This window comes from Sapajus apella, unplaced genomic scaffold (genome assembly GCF_009761245.1).
Source record: "Sapajus apella isolate SASKATOON/1434 unplaced genomic scaffold, GSC_monkey_1.0 scaffold1841, whole genome shotgun sequence".
NCBI lineage: Eukaryota > Metazoa > Chordata > Mammalia > Primates > Cebidae > Sapajus > Sapajus apella.
Genome location: NW_022438767.1, coordinates 6,367 through 12,353, shown reverse-complemented (window position 1 = coordinate 12,353; position 5,987 = coordinate 6,367). Strand labels below are relative to the sequence as shown.

Here is a 5,987-nt window from a genome sequence, read left to right as displayed (position 1 = left end):
TATTTTATATAATCCTTTTAGTCATATTATAATCCTTTTTATGTCTGTAAGAACAGTAGTAGTGTCCCCTCTTTCATTCCTAATTTTAATAATTTGGTCTTTTCTATTTTTTTCTTGGTCAGTCTAGCTAAAGGTTTGTCAGTTTTGTTGATATTTTCAAAGAACCAACCTTTAACTATGTTGATTTCCTCTGTTGTTTTTCTATTCCTGATTTCATTTCTTTCTCCTCTAATATTTATTATTTCCTTGCTTTGGGTTCAGTTTGCTGAGAGCTTTTTTTTTTTTTTTCCTAGTTACCTCTAGTGGAATTTTAGGTGCTTGACTTGAGATTTTTGAAATATCTCTGGGCTGAGTGCAGTGGCTCATGCCGGTAATCCTAGCAATTTGGGAGGCTGCAGTGGGAGGATTGCCTGAGCCCAGGAGTTCAAGGCCAGCCTGGGCAACATACTGAGACCTCATCCCTACAAAAAAAATTTAAAAGTTAGCTGAATGTGGTGGCACATGCCTATAGTCACAGTTACTCAGGTGGCTAAGGCAGGACGATCACTTGAGCCTGGGAGGTTGAGGCTGCAGTGAGCCATGATTGTGCCACTGCACTCCAGCCTGGGAAACAGTGAAACTCTGTCTCGAAAAATGAAAACTAAAAAAACGAAATATTTGTGGTGAATTGCAGTGGTGTGTACCTATAATCCCAGTGCTTTGGGAGACCAAGGAAGGGGGATTGCTTGAGGCCAGGAGTTGGAGACCAGCCTGGGCAACATAGTGAGATCCCAGCTCTAAAAAGCTTTTTACAATTAGTCGAGTATAGTGGTGTACACCTGTGGTCTCAGCTGCATCTTAATTATATAACATTGTAGTCCAAACTAATACCAACTTTGTTTTGAAAGTACACAAAAACTTTGCTTCTCTAAAGCTCCACTCTCACCCCCTCCTTTATACTGTTATTGTCACACATTACGTCTTTATACATTTTATGTTCATCACCTAGATTTATAATTATTGCATTATGCAATTATCTTTTTCTTTCCTTTTTTTTGAGACAGAGTCTCCCTCTGTTGCCCAGGCTGGAGTGCAGTGGCACAGTCACTGCAACCTCCACCTCCCAGGTTCAAGTGATTCTAGTGCCTTAGCCTCCTGAGTAGTTGGGACTGCAGGCACACAACACCATGCCCAGCTAGTGTTTGTATTTTTAGCAGAGCCAGCGTTTCACCATGCTGGCCAAGCTGGTCTTAAACTCCTGACCTCAAGTGATCCTCCAGCCTCAGCTTCCCAAAGTGCTGGGATTACAGGCCTGAGCCACTGTGCCCAGCCAGTGCTTTTTATTTCTTTGTGCAGATTCATGTTAGTATTTCTCATAGGGCAGGTCTTCTAGCAACAAAGTCTCTCCGTTTTTATTTGTCTAGAACATCTTAATTTCTCTTCATTTTCAAAGGTAGTTTTGCCAGGTATAGAATTCTTGGTTGATAGTTTCTTCAGCACTTTGAATATGCCATTTCATTGCCTTTTGTCCTCCACTGTTGTGTGTGGTTGTTTTGTTTTGTTTTTAGACAGGGTCTTGCTCTGTTATGCAGGCTGGAGTGCAGTGGTGCAGCCACTTACCTCACTGAAGCCTCCACCTCCCAGGCTCAAGCAATCCTTTCATCTCAGCCACCTGGGTAGCTGGGACTACAGGCATGCACCGCCAATGCCCAGCTATTTTTAATTTTTTTTGTAGAGATGGGGTTTCACTACATTGCCAGTGCTGGTTTCTAATTCCTGGCTTCATGCAATTCTTGAGCCTCAAGCCTCCCAAAGTGCTGGGGTTACAGGTGTGAGCAACAGTGCCCAGCACCTCCATTGTTTTTGGTGAGAAATCAGCTATTATCTTATTGAGGATCCCTTGTATGTGATAAGTTGCTTTTCTCTTGCTGCTTTAAGATATTTGTCTTTGGCTTCTGTCCGTTTGATTTAATATGTTTATTTTTATTTATTTATTTATTTTTTTGAGACGGAGTTTCGCTCTTGTTACCCAGGCTGGAGTGCAATGGCGTGATCTCGGCTCACTGCAACCTCCGCCTCCTGGGTTCAAGCAATTCTCCTGCCTCAGCCTCCTGAGTAGCTGGGATTACAGGCACACACCACCATGCCCAGCTTATTTTTTGTATTTTTAGTAGAGACGGGGTTTCACCATGTTGACCAGGATGGTCTCGCTCTCTTGACCTCGTGATCCACCCGCCTCGGCCTCCCAAAGTGCTGGGATTACAGGCTTGAGCCACTGCGCCCGGCCTGATTTAATATGTTTAAATGTGGACCCCTGAGGTTTTCTTATGTGTAGTTCCTTGAGCTTCTTGAATATGCAGATTGTTTTTCACCATGTTTGGGAAGTTTGGGGCCATTATTTCTTCAAATATTCTATTTTTTTCTATTTTTCTTCTTCTGGGACTCTCATTATATGTATGTTACTAAGCTTGATGCTGCGTTCCACAAAGAGGTCTCTGAGATTCTATTCACTTTCATTCATTCTTTTTTATTTCTTTTCCTCAGACTTGATAATCTCAATTGACCTTCACGTTCCCAATTATTTCTTCTGCCTACTCTAATCTGCCATCGAGAACCTCTAGTGATTTTTCTATTTAAGTTACCATACTTTTCAACTCTAGATTTTCTATTTGGCTCATTTTTGTGGTTTCTATCTGATTACTGATGTCCTCTATTTGATGGGACATTGCTTTCATACTTTCCTTTAGTTCTCTAGTCTACAGAACTGAATGGTTTCTCATCTCTTTGAACATATTTTAAATAGCTAAATTATATCTTTGTCTAGTAGGCCAGGCATGGTGGTTCGTACCTATAATCCCAGCACTTTGGGAGGCTGAGGCTGAGGCTGAGGCCAGGAGTTCAAGACCAGCTTGGGCAACTTAGCAAGACCCCATCTATACCAAAAAAAAAAAAAATCTTTTTCTAGTGAGTCTAACATCTGGGCTTTCTCAGGGACAATTTCTGTTTCTTTCTTTTTTTTTCTCCCTGTATATGGGCCATACTTTGTTTCCTTGCATCTTTTGTAAATTTTTGTTGAAAATTGAATATTTTAAATAATATAATGTAGCAATTCTGAAAATCAGATCCATGCTCCCAGGATTTGGTGTTACTGCTGCTTGTTAGAGTAGTTGCTATTTATTATTTAGTGACTTTTTTTAACTTATTCTGTAAAATCCTACATTATTTGTCATATGTGCCCACTGAAGTCTCTCCTTGGTTAGCTTACTGATCAGCTAATGATTAAATGGAGATTTACTTAAATTCTTGGAACTGATAAGTCTCTCCTAGTTTTTGCCAGGGGGCTCTGTATACATGTTGGGGCATACCTTCAGCACTCAGACAGTTAATACCACTCATACCACAGCCAGACAGTTAACAGCTATACCTTACCTTTCACTTCTTGCTAGTGCAGAGCCTCAAGATCAGCCAGGTGTGAGAGTTTCTGAACTTAGCAGGTCTTTTGTGACCATGCTCACAGCCTGCCTTATGCATGTGCTTGACAGTCCAGAGTCCCAGGAATATGTCTTATGGTCTTCTAGTTTCCCAAGGATATATCAGAGTGTTTCAGAATTCCTGTGGACATCTTATTCCTCAGCATTCCCTATTAAGCTTTTTGATTAGGATTTTCCCCCCAACTATTATCCATTGCCTCATATAGTTGCCATGTTAAAACACTTGTCTGTAATTGTTTTCCAAAAACACTCTCTGTGGAGAGGCTTTGCACTAGACAGTTTTCATTCTGATCAAATAAAGACAAACCTTTCTAATGAGGTCTTCCAGGGAACCACCAGACAGATGACATAATGACAGTTCACTGAGAACAAGGCTTTGAAGGAGTTCCAGCTCCATTCTGCTTGCACTGGTTGGGGATGTGGGCTATTTTTCAAGGCAACTACTGAGCTAGAGAGTGAGGAATGATCTAAGGCAAGTTAACACAAATCTCACTGTTCTTACAGAAATTATTCTTGAATAAATGTTCCTTGAGTTGCTGTTAAGAGTTTGGTTACATTTCTAGAGTCCTGAAAAAGTTCATTCTGGTCCATTTTTTTGGCCATTTTGTTTTCCAAGCCAAACTGTATCCAGCTTTATTAAAGGTACTTTCCATAAACAATCATAGTATTTCAGGCAGGACATGGGCAGACAATCACTAACAGTATACAATAATTTTCAAACTCCCTTCTTGATGGACCACCAAAAATCAGAAAGCCACTATAAAACCCAATGAAGTCTTCATCTGATACTCTGAACAGGGAAAGTTTAGAGTGAGGGTTGACATTTCACATTTAGCATGTGGTTTAGCAGCTTTTCACAAGCCGACCCTGCCTTTCAGGAAGTGAAATGAAAATGGCAGAATTTATCTGAAGATCCACAATCTAGAAATGGAACCACTGCTCTTTTGACAGGTGCCATCTCAGTGGCATCACTGGCAATTTCAGATTGCCTGACATACTGGTAACCAATGACTGGGGGTCAGGTCCCAACAGGTGTCTGGGCTTAAGGAAGTTAAGTCTATGCTGAAAGACAGAAAGGGAGAAGAGGACATAAAAATGAATTTGTTTTTCTATACCACAAGGCTTTTGTGTGCCAAGGGGTCCATGTGTGTCAAAGTCAGGGAATCCCTCCTCCTGGAAGCCAAGAGGAAGTCTTTCAAAACTAGAAGGGAAAGGTGTTTTCCCCACATCAATCCAGCTTTGGAGACATTCTGTTAATGATATATGCCCCTTCCCCCAAAACAACAATGAAGTGTTCTGTGTGCTAACAACATAGCTTAAAAAAAAAAAAGTAAAACAAAATTCTGCATTTTTATAAGACCTGATAAAAAATAGTGTTTCAAACTGTACAGTCAACAGAAGTACACAGTTATCAAAAATGCCCACACTTCACTTGGCATCTCCAGCACCTTCGGCTTTCTGTGCCTGGTCTGTTTTGGCATCTCCATTTTCTGCAAGGTTATTCCCTTCCTTGCCAGCATCAGCTTTTCCCTTTTTCCCTTTGGGTACCTTCTTTCCCTTGTTTGCAGCTGCCTTTTTAGGCTTGGGCTCTGGCTTTGGAGGAGCAGGTTTATCAGACAACCTTGCGGATCTTCTCTGTGGTTTGTCCTTTACCTTGGCCTTATCTCCTTTAGCATCCCCTTCAGCCTTTCTTTTGGGCATGGTGGTGAAGGCGGCGGGACGTAGGCGCTGGGCGCGGGATGCAGCGGCGCGTGGGCTTTTGTTGGTCTGGGGGTCGTTCTTGCCTCTTCTTTACACTGCTCCTTTATGGCCATTTTTGTGGTGGTGGTTGCTTTTATGAAGGGATGAATTTTCAAGTGTCTTTATTCCACCATTTTCACTGATGTCACCTACAACACAGTTTTTAATTTCTAAAGTCTCACCGGCCACATGTCTGTAGTCCCAGATACTTGAGAGGCAAAGGAAGAAGGATCTCTTGAGTCCAGGAATTCTGGGCTGTAGTGTGCTATGCTGATTGGGTGTCCGCACTAAGTTCAGCATCAGTATGGTGACCTCCCGGGAACAGGAGACTGTGAGGTTGCCTAAGAAGGGATGTCCCAGCCCAGTTCAGAAGTGGAGCAGGTCAGAACTCTCATGCTGATCAGTAGTGGGATTAGGCTTGTGAATAGCCACTGCTCTCCAGCCTGGGCAACATAGTCAGTGAGAATGTGTTTCTTAAAAAAAAAAAGTCTCAATGACCGTAGACTAATTAAATATTTAATCATGGGAAATCATTAGGGAAAAGAAATAAAAAGGGAAACTATAATTCTCTCTCTCTCTTTTTTTTTTTTTTTTTTTGCTCTATTGCCCAGGCTGGAGTACAGTGGATGAATCTCGGATCACTACAACCTCTGCCTCCCGGGTTCAAGCAATTCTCCTGCCTCAGCCTCCTGAATAGCTGGGACTACAGGCACGCACCACCACACCCTGCTAGTGAGAAACTGTAATTCTCATAGAGGCCTTCCCAGAGTAGATGAA

General features: G+C 41.9%; 1 pseudogene; it reads right to left on the bottom strand.

Annotated features, from left to right (window-relative positions):
• Window positions 1–4,198: 4,198 nt before the first annotated feature.
• LOC116547006 lies at window positions 4,199–5,277 on the bottom strand (annotated as a pseudogene).
• Window positions 5,278–5,987: the final 710 nt, after the last annotated feature.